The sequence below is a fragment of the Thermobia domestica genome, chromosome 5, assembly GCF_964235325.1.
Source record: "Thermobia domestica chromosome 5, izTheDome1.hap1.1, whole genome shotgun sequence".
NCBI lineage: Eukaryota > Metazoa > Arthropoda > Insecta > Zygentoma > Lepismatidae > Thermobia > Thermobia domestica.
In genome coordinates, this window is record NC_137458.1 from 47,471,395 (window position 1) to 47,492,412 (window position 21,018).

Sequence of the window (21,018 nt, forward strand, 5' to 3'; positions counted from 1 at the left end):
TGAACTTTGTGGTGGACAAACACCGTGTGTGTGGGTTTTCTTGGAGTTTTCCCGTTTCATCCCACTTTCTTCATTCCACCATTTCATTCATTACTCATCATCAGCGTCTCCTTTAGCCCAACCGGCATAATCGTGGGACGTAAAACTCAAAGATTTCGTTTTTTATTATTATTATTATTTTCAAACAACAAGAATGTTAGGAAAACCGAACATGGATCAAAAGATTGCGATCTTGGTCAAGAATTAGTTTTTGGATCAGGGGCCACAAAATTATTCAACAGCCCCTAAATCGAGTTTTCGTATTTTATACGGAATAAACATATCATACTGATTTTACTGATACTTTGGGTTTGACTACACTATATGTAGTTCTCCAGATATAAGGCGTGCAAGAAAATTTTTGATTGAATATATATATATATATATATATATATATATATATATATATATATATATATATATATATATATATATATATATATATATATATATATATATATATATATATATTGATCCAAAAACAAAAATAATACAATACATCATAAAGCTAAACAGTCTTGCACAAGTCAGGGAAGAATGGAAAGCTATGCCACACAAATCAAGAAATTTCTGACCCATTAAGAATTTCAATACTTCAGTTTTTTCAGTGCTTTCTGTCACATTTACTCAAGAAAGAAAGAAAGAAAGAAAAAGTACTTTTTATTGCTCAGTAGTGCCAGATCTCGTAAAGTATCTCTAAAAAAAAAAAATAACTACTTTATTATGAATAATTCAGTGTGTAAGGTCTCGCTCTCAACCACATGATTAATCGCATCATTAGTAGTGAAAGAACACGACACGCATTGAGTTTTTGGCTGTAACCCCTCCGGAAGTAGGTGTGCCCCAGCTGTTTCCATGAAGCCCCTACCACAAATCTTGACATTGAAATGGATGGTTTCTGTATCACAACTCGTTATCATGTAGTGGTCTGCTTTACTGCCATCCACAACGAGCATTTTGTGTGTTTCGATTACTTTAGAGACCCGATATCTGTGCTCACATCTAAGTCTGCATTGGAAAGCTCTTGTCTGTAATATCAGGCACGAATATTATTCTGGTAATTACAATTTAAAGACCTGAATCCTAGCATGCATTTTCAGTGAAATTAATATGAAATCTTTTAGTTTTAACGTCCCACGATTATGTCCTTTAAGCTAATGGAGACAATGACTAAAGCAAGTGAATGATGATGAAATTATTGATGGAACGAGAAAGAGGGAGGAAACGAGAAAACCCACAGACACGATGTTATTCACCACAAACTTACTTGGTTGGCGCTTGAACTAGGGGCCCCACTTAAGTCAAATTAACAATACACAGAATATATGCAGCTCTCCACGTTTGTCTGGCCACTATCGCGCGTCTTAGTCGATGGGGATATCGGGTTCGGTTTCTGATGGAAGAGAATTGGACACATTACGGTGATGTTGATTCCACTTAGGTAAACATCTCATATAGCCTCATAGCTGAAAAGGAGCGCTAAACTTCAATGAATATGTAAATTACTGTTAAAATTACTTTTAAAAAAATGTGTTCACGCACAAGATATAGAAGTAAGGCTTTCAGATATACCGATATAGCCGGGTCAGTCCCTGATTTGCATCATCTGTTCACTCCTAAAACTGTTCAAAATTCCAAACTTCCCGGTTTTTCCTTCCTTCCTTTTTCTTAATGTTCGCGCGATATTTTTTTTTTTTTTAAATATATCTTCTGTTAGTCATCAATACTATACTTTTCAAAAAATCCTTATTCTGTTAGTCATCGATTATATACTTAAAAAAATCTCTTCTATTAGTAGTCGATACTCTACTCTTTTTAAAAAAAAAAATCTATCTGCTATTAGTCATCAATACTCTACTTTTTTATAAAACCCTCGTCTGTTAGTCATCGATACTCCACTTTTTTTTAAAAAAAAAAAACTCTTCTGTTAGTTATCGATACTCTACTTTTGGTGATGTTGACCTATTATTTAAGTAATTTTGATCTTTCAACAAAAGACAAACACATGAGTATAAATATACTGTAAATTTTCATAGGGTGTTCAGGTTTTAACATAAATTCTCATAAGATGTCCCAGTTTTTTAGTCTGAAAAATCTGAGAGCCCTTTGTATAAGTATAAAATTATTTCGAGTTTAGCACTGATACTGTATGAACACAAATTTCAATTTGTAACTACTCGTACTGGATATATATGTATACTATACTCATATATACAGGAATGATAAAATGCGTGAAGTATCTCCTTCATATTCCTACTTCTTACTATAACACAGCCTACCTGACTTCCGATCGCACATAAACGCACTCAGACACACAATGCTTACAGATTGGTTAATAAATCAGTGAATTGTCACCCACACCTTTTCCTGCTTCTTTAGATTGAACAGTGAGCAAGACTATTGTTTCATCTCTGACCTTGGCTTACATGCAAAGGGTGTGCGTGTGTGGTGAGTCTGTGTATCTGTGTGTTGTCTACAAGCAACAAAATGTTCAATGCCAATGCTATACACAGTATGTATGAGTCAAGGTCTGCTATCGTATAATAAGCAAACATTCATCCATCCATCTTCCCCCCCATTTTTGTGGCCTTTTATTTCGTTTTACCCTCACTGGAGATGGTCTGATTACACAAGCGAGGTAGCAGATGACTGATGAACCTCGAAATTTCTGTTATCTTCCGGCCTCTTCGTATGGATGGAGCAGGACCATTTATACTTTCCAAAAGTCACGCACTTATTCTTTATACGCGCGTCACAAACTGTGCGTGCAGAACGCGAGTGTGGGAAACCTTTTGGAGGGGAAGTGGCGTTACGCCCTAAAGCTTTTTGTAGCTGATGAAGTGGATGTAGCACTGCATTGATCTAATTCCCTTCCTCCCTGCCCCCTTTCTATCACAACTGAAGATCTTGATACGGAATATTCATGGCCCTCCAGCAGATACTGCCAAGGTTTCTCATGAGAATATACTTAGAATAACCGTGTCTGGATATACAACTTCCGAAACAAGGATAAATGTTAAAACTAAATACTTTTGAAGAAATGAATTTTACGCTGGAAATTACAAGATATCTTTAGTGCAATTGCTATCTTGTGTGTTTTTTAAAAGTTGAAATTATATCACCATGTGTTTTACATCATTTACCTGTGCTCTCGGAATTATCTTTTGACTACCGAAACTGTTGTTTTAAGCAGGGACGTACGGAGGGGGGGACACGGGGGTCCGGACCCCCCGAAATTTCGACTTTTTAAAAATTTGGCCTAATTTTAGGGGCAATTTTAGCAATTGTAATATAAAATAGCTTCATATTTAGTTTGGACCCCCCCCGAAATAAATTCCTGGGTACGCTACTGGTTTTAAGGACATACAAATTCAAATCCTTTGTGGCATTTATGAATTCTGTATCGTAATATTGCAAATGCAAGTTATTCCACAGTAGTTACTAGAAGTCAGAATACGCACATCGTAAAAAATTGTTAATAAAATGTACTGCTACAGATAGAAAATATTGATACTAGTGACCCCGCCCGTGTTATACAAGCTAGCATATTGTTTTAGAAAAATAGTGCAGACTTCTCCTCGTTATTCTTGACCGGTTTTAACCCCAAGCAGTTGTGGTACTTGTTAAATCTCAATCGAAGCATATGTCGTGTGTCATACTGATTAGAGCATGCTTTGAGAAAAAAAAAAATGTCCTACTAGGAACGTGGTAGAAGGTATGGCAGAAGGTAAAAGAGGGAGACGAAAATTATAGATGATGAATGATACTCAGCGGTGGCTCTTGAGATAAGTCACATCAGTAATATTAAACTTTTATCGCTTCAAGCTATGGAGAGAAAACTTGTCTAATGTAGTATTTTTTGTATACAAGAATTAGAACCAAAGCAAACTACTTGGTGTGACAGCCCTTTGTGGGCCTGAGCCGTTCTAACGCCATCTATTGGCGACCGGCTGAACTAAATCCAGCCTAGACGTGTGATCAGCGCGCTGCGTCGCTCTGTCTCTAACAGGCGTATGAGGAGCTTTCTAGACCTAGTGGCCATCACGTCTTTTATTCATATGACTCCCCAGTTTGCTTCACGACGCTGGCTGGACGCCGAAAATTGGGATGCACCGGCCGGAAATCGAACCCGGAGCCATGTAGACGTGAGTCACTAGACTACGGTACCCTCTATATAAGAATTAGAACATTTTGTAATTTCTCTTCCCTTACTTTGAAGAGATATACTGTACATTTATCTTTTACCGGTATGCAAGGGCGCCGATCCTGAGGGGCCGAGGGAGCCTCCCCAAAGCTCATGTGGGCCCCCTACTGTATTTGTGAATATACAATATTTGGCATAATTTGAGTGCAATTTGTCTTAAAATCTTCATATATATACTGGCCTGTCGGCAAGGGCGCCGATTTCTCTGTAAATTTGGGAGGCCCATTCAGATGCAGGAGGGGATATATACCTTCTGCATCTGAATGGGTCCTCCAAATTTACAGAGAAATCGGCGCCCTTGCCGAAGTTAGGGGGGGGCCGACCCAACCATATTATAGTTCATCACCATATTATAGTTCATTTGGAAGCCTACTGTGAAAATTTTAGGGTGGCCAGCGAAAATTTAGGGGGGCGGCCCCCCTATACCCCCTCTGGATACGGACCTGCTTGCCGATATGGCTTCCTTCAAGAGCCGCCGCTAGTTGTGTTAAAAAGAGAATTATTTACATCAAAATGAAGAGTGGAAAATAGTTGATCGTACTGTATTCTTGTGAATGCCAGGTAAATGGCCTGGTGCTAGGATTGCAGAATATCTGTTATAATAATGAAGATGATGATACCTGTAGTTTTGTTTATTTTGTAACGAACGTTTTTAAGGAAGCTTTAGAGAAACAATCAGTATATAATACAAAAGCAACTAAAGCTACCGGAACAAAATTTCGAAAGAAAAGAATTCAATAATTGGACGCAAGTTTGCTTAGCTTAGTGTTTTAATTTGTCAGCCAAATTCTTAACAATGGCTGCTTTATTAATGTCTGTCTGTCTTCTTGATTAGATCTTGTTGTTGTATCATTGTTGTTGTGTTTTGATTCCTTTCACAGTGTTTGTACATTAAATGTTTACTTCTTTTGTTGTTCCTATGTAGTGCAATGCTTTTTCTAGTATTATTATGCTTCTATCAATAAGCAAATCAAATGTTTAAAGAAAGTGAATGTTAATTTCACTTCTATAGTCTCCCAGTCGTGGACAAATCATTTTTAACAGACGACGCATTGTCGTCTTGGTTTTCTCTCTTTTGCTTATGGAATATGGTGATGTCCTCTCAATCATTTCACTCAAGTTCCGCTTTCTTATGCTCCAAGGACGTTGGTCAAACACAACAATGATTCGTGAAACTTGTAGCAAAATTATCGTGCGTATTATAATGATTCTGTAAATGTCATATTTAATGACATACACTTGTGATTCGTAAACATAATAATGGTAAAATAATGTCTTAAATTGCTGGCATTTTTTCGATCATTTATAACACCATATCAAATTACTTTGATAACTGTTTACTATTATCAGCGTATAATGTTGCAATACCACTATAATAATAATAATAATAATAATAATAATAATAATAATAATAATAAACCTAATGATGGCCTTATGCTCCTTGAAGTGTTATGACCGGTAAAGGTCTGCACGGGCTCGGGCCGGACTTGGACCTACAAAGCATATGTTACTTTGAGCCTGTTCTTTTTTTCTCGGGCAATACATTTTTAAATATACAACCATATTTCTCGGGCTATTTCAGGCCTAACTTTGTAAGTATTTTGTCAACAACATTTATTGGACTGTTCTTTCTGGAGAACTTTTAAAGCACAGCTACATAATTAAACATCTAATTGCTATAAATACAAATACAATTTTGAGTTAATTATTAACTTTCTGTAATTCGGGCCTATTTTGGGCTCAGTTGATTATTACAAGAGCTCAGGTCTCACATTATAAATTCACAGCTCGGGCCGGAACCGGGTTAAAACTTCCGGCCCGTGCAGACCTCTAATGACCGGTCACTTGACACGTTCTTTAACAGTGTGTTTCGTGGCCAGGCAGGACAGCTATCAACGCTATTATTATTTCTGGCTTTCTAGAGTGGAGTTCGTTACTTGTTAATTTAAATAACTATTATCTGCTCCACCTTACCTATGATAAATAGTCACTTGTAACCAGTAATGCCAACCTGAAACGTTGTAAAGTTCCATCTTGAGAAGCAGAAATTCCCATTTTGCTCTTGAATTTCCCACACTATACTAATGTCATAAGTTTCCCAACTTTGAAATACAAAATCAATGAAGTTAATGCGTACCAATCATTTCCTTCAATATATGAGTGAATTATCCAAAAATCCCGATTGTCTACGTTTTTCAAACAGCTTACGAACACACGTTTTCCTTCATTGAAAGAGACAAATGAAAATACTGATAAAAATAAGTACATCTTGTCATGAGTTTTTTATTTTCATCACACTTTTGTGCCATGATCTTCCACTGAACGTATCTTAAAACTTCATTGCTCAGTCATTTCGTATGGAATGTTTCGGAAGTTGGACGTTCCTCGTTTTACCTTCTTCCGTTAATTCTATTCTTTCTTTCATTTCTTCTGTTTTTAGTATCAAACTATAATTAACGCAACGCTAACATGTATTTTGTAGTAACAAAATTTGACAATTAGCATTATTTTCACGTTGATTGAAGACCCATTTGTCTACTCGCCCATAGACAATTCTCTTGGCCTCAATGGAACTGATATATGAAAAATCCCATAAATCCTGCCAATTTTTACGAAAATTCCCTTTATTCCATTTCAAGCAATCATGGTCAAAAAATCTCACAATATGGATTTTTTCCCATGTTTAGGCATTACTGCGTGTAACTAAAGGATACTGATTTTCTGTTGACTAACCGACGCTTGTACTCCTCCGCAAAATAGTTCATTGCTTTTAATTATCATTGTTACTATGAAACAACCATATTAAACTGTAACATTATTATAAATGACAAAAATCCATGTATAATAGATGTCTATTAATATTGCAATCGAGTATAGTGAATGAAATAATATAAATATTACATTAAGCTTTACACAGTGATTATGGTGCAAATTCGACAGTGTAGTAGGAGTATTTTGCTTTGTGTGGTGCAAGTATTCCGTACGACATAGCACGTGTATATGATTTGCTTCTCGCCGTGGGAAAGTAGGATGCATCACGTATTTCTTAACAGTAGAAGAATACGAATATTATTGTTTATCTCCGTTTAGAGGTAAAGCTGAGGACACGGTGGCTCAGTGATAAGAGTGCTTATCTCTAGTGCATAGGATACTGGTTCGATCCTCAGCCAAGTAAGTTTGTGTCGGACATCATGTGCGTGGGTTTTCTTGGGAATATTCCCTTTCCTTCCACATTTGTCTTTCCATCGATTCTTCCATTATCATTCACTTGCTTTAATAATACGTCTTCTTTAGCTTAAAGGGATTAATAATCCGTCTTCTGTGGCTTAAAGGGATTAATAATTCGTCTTTAGATTAAAGGGATTAATAATCCGTCCTCTGTAGCTCAAAGGGATTAATAATCCATCTTCTTTAGCTTAAAGAGAATCGTGAGACGTTAAATTGAAAAGATTTAATTTAATTTCATTTTAGAGGTAAAACTGAGCAGATAATAGCTACTCAATTGCATTACGATACTGGGTCGGGACTGAAAAGTATATTTTCGTCTAAAGCACGAAGCACTATTCATTGGCTGATTAAACATTAACGCCACTTTTTAGTACTAAGACTGTATGAGACATGGCACATTGTTTAAAGTAGAATCAGAAACATTACTCGGATTTGCATCGCAGACAAGAAACTCCTACCGCGAATTGAATCCGAGACCAAGCCCACTCACTTATCACTTGTTACCTAACAGCATATGCAGATAGTGTCTTAGTGTATAATTATGTGAATTAGAAAAGTTAGCAATTTCATGCTTCTCTCACTATATAAAAGTTATTTTCTTCTTTCTTCAGACTTCACCAGACAGGCCTCTTTCGGATAATCATTTCTTGTTATCTATAATACAATTTCCAAAATATCTTAAATATCTATATCGACAGTTGGACTCTTGTGGTGACAAAATACATAAAACTGTGGACAATGTATTGAAAATAATGTTTCTCAGCACGAAATTTACCATTCGTTGTATTATATTACAAAATATTAACAGTGTTCAAATTCTACAGGTAATTCAAAAGTACTGACCATTTACTTTATTATGTTTGCTTGCGTTAATACCCGAATTTTTTATGGTCGATTTTTCCTTACTTTGAAAATATGGGGAAAACACATTAAAGGAATATGAGAGATATATATGCTCAGTGTTCCATGTATGGTTTCTTATTGAAAACATCAAATAACTTTTTTTTTCTCCTTGATGAAGGTGGCAAAACACAAGAAATTGATAGTCACAATATCCAACTTCGAGAACTAAATTGGGAAATCTTTAATTCTTTTTCAGAACAGTTCCTATCGTCCCTTTTTCTGAATACCTCTGAGAACGGATGGTAATGTTTACGATATATTATTAGGTGCTTATAAATTTCATTATGTCTAGGCTAATTTGAATAATGGAGGTAGTATGATATTGTGCAGGCCTTAGCTTTGTAAACCAAATCCCAATTCAACTACGATATTCTATTTCTGCCTAAATAGTATAGCCCTGCACTGAGATAATTGCAGTCTGTAAACATAGCTAGTTCCAATAGTGTAACAGAGTAAGTACACTTATACTAGTACTCCCCCCCCCCAAAAAAAAAAAAAAAAGACTGAAATGTTCTGGAACCAAGAATTCATTGTCTGAAATTCTGTTCGTTTATAGCAACCAGTCATTTAAAAACCTTTAGATCCTCATAACAAGAGTGAAATAAACAGCACTTTTAAAGTTTAAGGGAGGCATTCTGGGTTAGTTTATTTCCAAGAAAGAGATTTTTGGTTGCGGTCTCCACATGTCTAGGTTTTCTCCCCAAAATCTCAGTGAAACGTGAAAGAACATATAAAACTGCTGTCGTACAGTCGTCATTCACTTCTCTACTTAGAAAACGTCCGTCTTTGTATAGCGTGAATAACAAGACCCAGATGTATGGGTGTTGTTTGAGGGTGTAGAATATATTATATTACTTTCCGGACGTGAAACGTAGCATACAGAAAAATAAAAGCTGTTTGGATGACGTAAGAGGCATGAACGGAAATAAAGAAGACTAGAAGGAAATGAAGAATTTAAAAAAGAAAGAAGAAAATAGGTAGCCGTGAAGTGACAATTAAAGAATGTGAAAAAAGAAAAATATCTTGACCAGGTGCTGTTTTGGCTTTTGCCATTTGACAAAAAATGCAAGAACTAGGAGGTGACACGTGTGTGCGTAAAAGTAGTGTATTAGTACTTTTTTTTTTTTAAAAAAAAGTAGTGCTCCACGTGCTAGTTTGGTCCCCCTGTATATCCGTGACTTATCCCTCTTAACAGCTTCTTTCAACCATCACGTTACGCCACGTGGGGATGGAAAAAGGAAAGAGTTACACACACATCTTTACGTAGGTAAAAATAGACCCTTGAGAAGGAAAAGAAGCCGCTCTTTATGTCTTTTTGGTGGAAGAGTTGCAGGGGTCAAGGATAATGTGTTTTCCACCCTGCTTAAAAAAAATCCTTAAAAAGATTAGAAAGGAGAGGAGAGAGTCGTCGAGAAAATGCATATTTCATTTGCTTAGATCCATTGGTTGCTTCCGAAGCAGAACAGTGAGAGAAATTTTGCAGGAGGGTGCAAGATATATATGTAGGAAGAGGATTTAATGAGCGTACATGTTTGGATTGGCGACTGTAAAATCACACGTCGAGTTTCAGAGAGCTTCCCAGTTAATTATAGAAACGTGTTGAGGATAACATCATGCTGCTTGAAGATTAATATTTGTTTCAGTCATTAAACACAACTACAGTTGTTCTTAAGCTGCAGCTAACCTACTGAACGTGTGTATGTTAATATTTTTAGTTTAACTCCATAATGTATTTCTCGTAATACTAGGTAGTAGGTGATCAATCGGCTGTAAAGACTTGAAAGATTGACACTGAGACCAGAGGATAATCAAACTTGTGTCTAATTAAACTTAATGTTTTAAGCGTTGAAGTCTGTTGAGATCATATTTGGTGGAGTGAGGTTTCAGTAAGTAGAGACCTCTTCCTCATCGAGTTTAATCATGCTTCCCAACGAAAATGGTAAATGACAGAATAGTTCGTTTGACAAAGCACTTTCAAACTAGCGGATGAAATATAAAAATAATAAACAAGAATTTTAGGAATGAGCAAAAACTGCATCAGAAGATTGTGATCTTGGCCAATCATATATATATATATATATATATATATATATATTTAATCAGAGGCCAAAAAATTTTTGAACGGCCCCTAAATCGTTTTTCTTTTTCTATGGAATAAGCACATCATACTGAGTTTACTGATAGTTTGAATTTGGCTACACTGTATGTAGTTCTCCAGATATAAGGCGTACAAGAACTTTTTGATTGAAATATATTGGATCTTGGATCAGGGACCACAAAATTTTTGAACGGCCCCTAAATCGAGCTTTCGTACTGTCTACGGAACAAGCACATCATACTGAGTTAAGTGATAGTTCGGGTTTGCCTACACTCCATGTAGTTCTCCAGATATAAGGCCTACAAGAAAATTTTTGATAGAAATATATTAGGTCTCTTGATCCAACAATGAATCATAGGGAGGACTTTTTTTTTTTAAGTTATAAGTATCAATTCATCATTCATTGGTGTATCTGAGTAAAAGCTCCCTGAGAAAATTAGTCGAAAGACCCGGTCACAATTCAGCTTGAAACGCCTAGTTGAGAAGCGAGAATATATCTGTTTCATATGCCATCTAGTCACCAAATTTAGTAGTAAGTAGAAGCAGAGAGAATAGGTAATTAATGGGCAAGAAAATCAGCTAGAGAAACCCAAGAGGCAACATTGAGACTTGGAATTAAATTGGTATCATCATAGGTAATCTAATTTAATATTTATCTTTGTTTAAAGTTAAGAACTTTTTAATGAATCCCGAAATGAAAAGGTCCGCTGCATCTTGAATTAGACACAGCGTAGAAGACATCAAGGTGATGAATGTACCAGAAAATGGTAAACAAATGGTGGTGTTGATTACGCTAAAGGAGAGTCATTGCGATGCCTGAAACGATAGGAAGCATGGGACTAAATCTAATAATTACTTAAAATGACATCAGCTCCTTGATTGCAAGCTTTAATTTACACATAATTATAACAGAAAACCTTGATTAGTAAATTTATGGAAGATGTTTTGGAAACGATCCAAGGCGTCAGTCAATTGGAACTGAAGTACACAAAGATAATAAAAACAGTTGTCAGCAAAAAGAAGAAAAATATTGTTATTTGTTTTTTCTCTTTCTTTTTTTATCTCTTTCTTCCTCTTCTTCTTGAGATGGCGAAAGGAGAAGAAACTATAATTCTCTCTTTTTTTCTTTCCTTTGGAACACGAGGGAAGAACAAATGGGGAAAGAGAAGGAAAGGCCCCTGGATTGGTGGGAAGGGGTTGACCTGAGCGCCACCCTTCAAACTCTCTCTCCTACAGAAGAAGAAGAAGGGGGAAAACAAAGAAAGAAAACGGAAACAGAAGGAAAGGGAAGAAAGGAGATGGAAAGATCGTTAGGGGAGTGAGAGCCTTCTTCACACTTAGGATCAAAGAGAGAGAGAAAGAGTCTCTTTCATTCTCTTCTCATTTTTTCGCCCTTTCCTTTCCCGGAAGAGGAGAAGAAAAATAAAGAAGAGAGAGTATTTCCTTCTTTTCTCCTTTGTCGACCTTTCGTTCCTCCGTAAGAGGGGAAGCGAATAAACAAGAAAGAGAGAAAGGATTTCCTTCTTTTCTCGTTTTTTAAGAAAAATAAAAAGTAAAAAATAAAGAAAAGAGAGCGTCTTTCCTTCTTTTCTCCTTTTTCGCCCTTTCCTTCCCTCGAAAGAGGGGAAGAAAAATAAAAAACAAAGAAGAGAGAGAGAGTTTCTCCTTCTTTTCTCCCTTTTCACCCCTTCCTTCCTCAGAAGAGGGAAGAAAAATAAAAAAATAAAGAGAGTCAATTAGCCCCATTAGAAAGGGGGGAGAAAGAGAAGAGAGTGTAAAGGGAGGCGAAAAAGTCATGTTTCTCTTACTCACTCTTTCACCAAGTCACCTCTTCTCCTCTCTCTTTTCTAAAAATAAAAGAAAAATGCTTCTATTATCTTTTTTAACGAGAGAAAAAGAGAGAACCTTTTCTTCTTCTTAACGTCTTTCTCTTTCTCTGGAAAATATTGTTTTCCATTGTTATTTTTTTTGGTTGAAAGAAAGAGAAAGCCGAAAAAGAAAGAAAATCTGTTTTATTTCTTTAGTCCTTTTTCTCTTTCTTCCCTTTTTCTTCTTCTTTGATATGAAGAAAGGAAGAAAGAGGGTATGTTCCTTTCGTTTTTCTTTTCCTTTTCTTTCTTTCTCTCTCTTTCTTTATTTTTCTTACTTTATCTTTTTCTAGAGGGGAAAGACAATAAAGAGAAAGATGTTTTTCCTTTCTTTCTTTCGTCTGATATTGTTTTCCCGATTTCTTTTTTCTCTTCTTTGTTTAATTGGGGGATAATTTTTCCCCTTCTTCCGTTGTTTTTCTTCTCAGGTATAGGAGAAATGTATCTTTTTGAATTAGGTTTTCTTAGGGAGAGAAAGAGGGAGAAGGAAGAGGAAACCTTCTCTCTTTCTCTAAAAAAGAGAAAATAATCAGAGAAATCAAAGAAAGGAAAGAGGGGAAAGGGAAGAAAGGTTGGGATCTCCTATCTTCTCTCTCTTTTTCTTTCTATCTACTTCTTTTGAGAGAGAAAGGAAGAAGAAAGATATCCTTTTCTCCGTACGTCTTCCCCTAGCACTTCGCCCCAGACCCCTGTCACAAAGAGAGAAAAGAGGAAATCAAAAAGAAGAAGTATTTTCTTTCTAGCGAGAAACGGCTTACAGGAAAAGAGAGAGAAAAAGGGCCACTTCATTTCTTTCTCCTTTTTTTTAAATACATTTCCTTTGCTCTTTCTTTCTTTTGCACAGAGTTGAGAAGAGAGAAGGGAATACTCGACTCTTTCTTTCTCTCTTTTTCCAGAGAGAAAGAGAGGAAAGATCCAATCTCTCTCGTTCTTATTTTCATCTTTAGAAAGGAAGAAATAAACTTTCTTCCTTTTTAATCGTATTTTCTTTCTTCTTGCTTATAGGAAAAAAGGGTGAGTGGAATGAGGGTTGGGGATGCAAAGGGAATGAGAAAATAAAAATAAAAAAAGAAAAAGAAATTTCTCTCTCTCTCTCTCCCTCTAGCTCTATTTCTTCCTTCAGAGAAGGAGAAAGAGTGATTCCCCACCTTCTCCTCCTCTTTTATAAAGAAAGAAAGAATCAAGGAAAGGGGAAAATATCGAGAAAAGAAAAGAAAAAGAGGGGAAGGGATAAAGAAAGATCAAGAAGGGAAAGGGGAGTTACACTGAAAGAATAGGAAGAAGAGTCTCTATCTTTCTGTCGATCCCAGCTCGCGCCGTGTGGACTTTGTGGTGGACAAACACCGTGCTCGTGGGTTTTCTCGGGGTTCTCCCGTTTCCTCCCACTTTCTTTCTTCCACCATTTCTCTCATCATCACCGTCTCCTTTAGTCTAACCGGCAAAACTGTGGGACGTAAAACTTAAAGATTTCATTTCATTTTGTCTCTCTTTCTCTTCTCTGTCTCTCAATGAGTTTTGTTTCTTTATATACCGTTACTTTCAAAGGACGAAAGCACTAACAAAAGAAACAAGAATATATTTTTTACAGAGAAAAAGAAAGGAGTGAAAAATGGAAAGAAATAAAAATCCCATTTTTCTTCCTCAGAGAGGAGAGGCTTTTCTCCTTTTTATCTTCCCTCTATTATTGAGAAATGAAAAAGAAACAAAGGAAAAAGACTGAGAGAGAGAGAGAGAGAGAGAGAAAGGAAGAAAAAAAGAAAGAAGTTATGAAAAGAAGGTGAAGAAGAAATCTTTCTTCTTTCCTTTCTTTCAAGTCCTTTTTCTTCCCATCATCTTTTCTTCTTTTATATTTTTATTTTATAATTGAAGAAATATATAGCCCTACATACTTTTCTTTACTTTATTTTAATATGTTCTTTAAAAAGTATTTTTAAAAACTTGCGTATTTTCTTAAATTTTTATTTCGAACAAATTCAAATTAAATCCATTCTACTCGAAAAACGGACGAATTTATATATTACTTAGAAGAGAGAAAAAGAAAAGAAAAGAAAATTGTCTACCTAAATTTATTTCATTGTTTTACTGGAAAATAATAATTTTCATTTGTTTGTTTTCAGGTTGTTTGAAGCAACTCCCGGATTGGACCTTGAAGGTGAGTGCCCCAGTTTTGTTAGTGTTTTGTTGATATTTTTGTAAAGTATATTTTATTTATGAAATGAAATCCCAGTTCATTTCTGTTAGATATCGGCAATAGAAAGCATTGAAAATATTCAAGGAGAACTTCACACAAAAGCATGGGACAATGCTATCACCTGCTAACGACATTATGCACAAACGATAACAACGCTGTGATATTTTACGATATGAAATAACAGGATTTTGGCGAGGTTCTAATATGTTTTTTATAGTATTCAAGGTTATATAAGAGTAGTGAGTTTTTACACTTTCTTTAGCAATTCAGGAAGTGACATTTTCTGCGCCAATTATAAATGCTACCAACAGTGCGAATATAACAAAATGTACAATGGAAGTGGCGAAGCAAGGGGTTTTCTTGTTTTATACCCCCCTTCCTTGATTAAGATACTATGCAGCAATATGATCACAAACTTTTGAAATAATATGAACAGTATAGGAACAAAGTTGTCCTAACTCCCGAGCCAAGTATAAAATTGAAAATGAAATCTTTGAGGTTTACGTTCCACGGTTATGTCGGTTAGGCTAAAGGAGACGGTGATGATGAGTAATGAATGGTGGGATGAAGGAAGTGGGAGGAAACGGGAGAACTCCGAGAAAACTCACGCACACTGTGTTTGTCCACCACAAAGTTCACTTGCCTGGGATCGAACCCGGGACCCTAAGCACCAGAGGTGAACGCTCTACCACTGAGCCACTGCGGCCCTAAGTATAAAATTGAATCTTGAGCAAGTGACTAATAGGAATTTTGGTTCTATTGTTTTTGCTTCGGTTTGAGTGCCGAAGTTTTTTCAGTTGATTTAAACTTTTGATTTCTGTTGGAATATGCATTTATTAGAATAACACAAAACATGTTCTTCCTTATTGTTTCTATGATGTACGTAGGTATCCACAAACAACAGAGTGCATAGAGCATTAAAAGCGAGATTTGAAATTTAATATAGATACGAGTCGTAAATTGATCTTTGGTCTTTTATTATTTTACTGAAAGCGATCCATGTTTCCATTACTTTTCAAGAGATAGCGTTAAAACAACACAGAATTGAGATTTGCCAAAGAGCAATGGCACGCTGAAATTGCAAATACGTACGGCAGTATATCCAAGCTGTGGTGTTTAATTTCCGGTGTTTTCCCATTGAATTGGACTACATCACCAGGAACTCTGTTAACATGTATCACGGAACAACTGTCAAAGACGGGCGTGGTTGTCCTCCGTTGCACCATAGAAGCATCTGCACGAAGAGGGCGTAGGATAGCAGAAACTTGAGGTCGTCGCACTGCCTGATGGGAAGGAGATTTTTTTTTTTTTTTTTATCATTCCGTGATTGTAGATCGTTTCAATAGGTTCTTATTTTGATTAACTGTTTTAAAATAGACTCTTTAACTCTTCAAGGAGCGATTTCAAATCTAAAAAGTTGGATTGGGCTGAGAGGTTTACCCTTGAAAGTGAAGTTCGTAGACTTTTGAGGCAATCAATTAAAGGAAAACACATTTGGAAAACCTATTATATGGAAGACTCTTTAAGCTGAAATCCATCAACTGTATTTCTGCCAATGTATTCATTTACTCTCTAATGGAGGCTACTACTATCATTATTTCTGGAAACTAATCTGCAAATCGATCCAATAAGTGCATAATGTATAGCAAATTAAAGTGAAATTTATGAGCATTTTTGACCTCGAAGACCTACGACTATCAAGAAGGAAATCCCTTTAGTGGGATTGATTTATCACAAAATGTAAGCAATAGACAGTCGTTGATATTAAAGATACAGAACTATGACGTATTTGAATCGCAATATTCGGATTACATGATCAGGTGAGAATATATTTAGATATTTGATAACCAAATACTTTCTGATTGTATTAAGATCATTTCAATTATCAAAAGCTTTTTAAATATAAATTAGATTTGCTGAATATTTCTTTCCGTAGAATAAAAAAAATAGAATGAAACAAAAGGATGTACTGTATTTAGAGCGGTAGACGTTTTTTGAAATGTGTTTTGGAGAAGGGCTCACTCGAGTCTGATTTTTAAAGCCAACCTGACTGTGCTCATAAATTTAAGATCTGAGGATAACGTTGAGCCGATTTTGTTCAGTAGTCATTCTTTCTAAAGGTCTATATAGGGAATAAGTCGGAATTTGAGAAATTTGAATTTGGATGTCTTATTTTCTCGGCAAGCAGATTTTAATGAAGAAACAAGCATTGAGTAAGATGTGTGTTTTAAAATTTTATAATGTGAAGCCGAAATCCTTAAAATTCAGTATAAGACCTGTTTTATAAGGAGTTTGGTTTTGCCAAAACTCTTTATATATTTACTCTGTCTGTCCGTGTGTCTGTCCGTCCGGGAGAGACAAAATCTCAAGAACTACCTGATGGATCTGATGGATTTTGGCCGGGACGTAGAGAGTCGAAGTCAGGAATCGAGCTCGTTGATGTAACAGATCCGTCCACCGGAAGTGGTAGAAATAAACCATTGCCGGTTTTAACATTGATCACTATAGAACAAAAATGGTAATAGATAGGGAGAAGGACTTCCTTCAATCGATTAACCGTCCCCCCCCAAAAAAAATACATTCATCTTCATACTTAACTCTACAAAAACCTCTGCGGGGGGCGCGGTGGCTCAGTGGTAGAGCGTTCACCTCTGGTGCTTGGGGTCCCGGGTTCGATCCCAGCCCCCGCCAAGTGAACTTTGTGGTGGACAAACACCGTGCTCGTGGGTTTTCTCGGGGTGCTCCCGTTTCCTCCCACTTTCTTCATTCCACCATTTCACTCATCTCTCATTATCACCGTCTCCTTTAGCCTAACCGGCATAACCGTGGGACGTAAAACTCAAAGATTTCATTTCATTTCTACAAAAACCTCAAGTGATAGAAATCTCCTACAACTTCTGGTTTCAATATAGATGTACACTCATATCCAAAATGATTGTCGCATATCTATAACTGTCTTCTTGTAAGAATATAATTTGATGATTTTGCAGGGTACTTTTAATACTGATACTATGTGTATAATCGGGAAATGTATATTTGTGGTAAATTTCATAGGAGATGAATTATAAATACGAAAATTAGAGTAAAACAAAATGTTGCTAAATGGATAAGAAAGTTTTATTTTCGTTTTATTGTTCTTATTTACTGCTCTTTTGACATGAAATTTTCCACATATATGTCTTTGCCGATTATACACATACTAACATTATAAGAAATACCAGGCGAAGTCGTTATCAAATTATATTCCTACAAAAACATATTTATAGACATGCGACAATAATTTTGAACATGAGTGTATATAGAAAGAAAAATGATAAGAGAGCGAGAAGCGGTTCCTGTGGAACCGACTTAGCGTTCTAAGGATAGGCACGATCTTTTTTCTTAACCTTTTATTCAAACCAGAAACGGTATAAATCTACCACTACTTCTGGGTTAAATTTTTAATGAGAAAATATCACACCGTACAAACCAAACTCCTTCTCGTGCTGTACAAGTGATGCTGCTAGTTGTTAATATTAATGTTCATCATATTTTAGATGTAGATAATATTGATCTAAAGTTGCACGTTGTTTGCTTCAAGTTTTGGTACCCTTTTTCAACATTGAGGATATATGAGACGTGAATCTACAACTTAAGTAGGATCCAAACCACATAAGCTCCCCGTGAATCGTACCGGCACCTATCGCACGAAAGGGGGCTGTGCTAACATAAGCATTTTTCGTCCTTCTTTTGTTTTTATCTTCAAAAAAGAAAACTGATAAGGATAGTTCATATCGTATGTGAACATCAGAATTCATTCTCTCTTCATCAAACTTAACATGGAGCTAAATCTTGAGTTCCTTTGTTTTTTCTTGGTGGCGCGGTGGCTCAGTGGTGGAGCGTTCACCTCCGCTGCTTGGGGTTCCTGGTTCGATCCCAGTTCGTGCCGTGTGGACTTTGTGGACAAACACCGTGCTCGTGGGTTTTCTCGGGGTTCTTCCATTTCCTCCCACTTTCTTCATTCCACCATTTCAATCATTTATCATCACCGTCTCTTTTAGCCTAACCGGCATAACCGTGGGACGTACAACTCAAAGATTTCATTTCATTTTCCTTTGTTTTTCTTCTTTCTTTTAAAGTTTAACGTGCCACCGAGATTAAGGGAAACGGTGATGATGATAATGAATAAAATGGTGGAATGAAGAAAGTGGAAGAAAACGGAAGAACACCGAGACACGCACATAATGTTTGCGCACCACAGAGTCCACTTGGCGCGAGCTGGAATGGAACAGGAACCTTACGCAACAGAGGTGTTCACTCTACCAATAAGCCACCGCAGTCCCTATTGAAAAATGAAATGAAATCTTTGAGTTTTACGTCCCACAGTTATGCCGGTTAGGCTAAAGGAGACGGTGATGATGAGAAATGGATAAAATGGTGGAATGAAGAAAGTGGGAGGAAACGGGAGAACCCTGAGAAAACCCATGAGCACGGTGTTTGTCCACCACAAAGTCTACACGGCGCGAGCTGGTATCGAACCAGGGACCCCAAGCACTGGAGGTGAACGCTCTACCATTGAGTCACCGCGCCCCCCACACAGTCCCTATTGAATTCCTTAGTGTGCATATGAAATATTTTCCTGTGCAGACCTGTGCTTGCCAAGTTATTAGCCGTCAAAGCTGGGATGTGGACTGCAAGAAAGAAAGTAAACAAAAAGACAATCAACTATTTAAATGGATGGATTGGATTTTTTTCTCCTTGTCAGCACCGAGACTATATGACACGTGAACCTACAGCTTTACGTGGGATCCGAACCACATGACCTCCAGCCGAATTGGAACTGCAGTTACTCTTTAGCATAAGAATTACAGATACGCGGAACAATCCTGTTAAACGTATATTTCATGTTATACATTAAGTAAGTACAATGTAATATGCAAAATTAATTTGGGGCGATTTCCTCCTCAGTCAGGATATTTTTAAACTGGAATTTTATTTCCATATTAACCTAGGAGATCAAACTGACGGTGAAGAAATAGTAAATGAATATGCATCCTTGGTATTATGCAACGCGGCAAAACACTTGTGTTGTGCAGTTTTGCCATGTCATGTAGGGTAATCGTCTGTTAATTTTTATCTTCTGCAGACAATAAATTAGGCTGGAAAGACAAAGAAAAACATTTTTCTTCGTTGTTTTTCTCGTGTATGTTTTTAAACTGTGTTGCAATGTGAATACTTACTTGAAAACACTTTAAAACCAGCGCTTCGTTAATATTATCCATCTTTTAAGTTGAATATCTGCTTAATTTGAGTTAACATATTAGTTTAAGTAACTAAAAAATGAGAATAGTATCCTATCATGTAATCTGATGATTAACGCATGTGATCCTGGGTTTGTTTCTCAGTGGGGACACGCAAATGTTCGACTTTAACTAAACATTGGTGAGGGTGTGGGGAAACTAGATTTGAATTAAGAGTTTGCGAATTTTCATCAAGGAAGCTAGCCAGGAACAACAGCAATAAGATCCAATATGCTGACCACACATTCCTTAACTAGAATTCGTTAACAGTAACTTCAATGCCCCACATTACCTACCAGAGTATCAGTTGTGTCAGGGTGTTTTTGTATTTGCTTGCGTTTCCAATAAGAAGAGACTGAGATGAGTAAACGTAGATGGAAATTATTTAATCCGAAAGGATAGCAGTTGCTGATATAAGGAATTTAACAAAATTAATTACAACTTGCTTCAGAATTTTATAAACGCAATATCATTGAAGTTGGTTCAATTAAAATGTTATTGCTTGACGTAAATTGAGGTCGTTATTGACAGAGCGATGCAGTGTGTTTGTTTAATCGATAGGCATTGGGATTGGGGGTGAGCTCAAGGAAGCAAGCAAGTCCCGTCATCGTCAAAGCAGGCTACGTGGAGGAAATGTGGGTGGGGTCTGGCGGTTCCCGCGCATTTGGTGCGCATGCTTATTTGCAATTCTTGGACTGCCACATGGTTGAGGATGACGTGGCACGTGACATTCCAGACTGGCGGAAAACCAAGGTCTGGTAAACAAATGTGGACCAAGGTCGACGGCCTGTAAGGAAGAAGAACTAAACAGGACAAACTCAAACGATTTTGTATTGACAACAAGCATATGGCGGGGAACGATAAAGGGTTTGTCATAACTGACATTTAATAGTTATAAATCAATGTGATTTCAACTTTTAAACGGAGCCTCAGCTTTAAGTATTTTATACTGCCGAATTAATTTTATACTATCAGGCCGCGCTTCATGGGGCACAGCAAGGTAAAAAGAGCTTCTAGTTTGTCTGTATGAGTATATTTTTAATTATTATTTATTTATTTATACATGTTTCTGGATATTACCAGCATCTATGGCCTTAAGTTCGTCACATATGAGGGACGATGTCTTTCGGCGAGCGCATTATCCAGGGAAGGGGAAGGAAGGAAGCGGCCTGAGACCTGTACGTTGGGTACTACCCCAACATTTTCCT

General features: G+C 36.6%; 1 protein-coding gene across 1 annotated transcript in view; it reads left to right on the plus strand.

Annotated features, from left to right (window-relative positions):
• Window positions 1-14,460: 14,460 nt before the first annotated feature.
• klar (klarsicht) overlaps window positions 14,461-21,018 on the plus strand; it is an 828,351-nt gene continuing 821,793 nt past the window's right edge. Inside the window, exon 1 of the mRNA XM_081758673.1 lies at window positions 14,461-14,492. The gene's annotated coding sequence lies outside the window, so the exon portion shown is untranslated. The remainder of the gene's footprint in view (window positions 14,493-21,018) is intronic.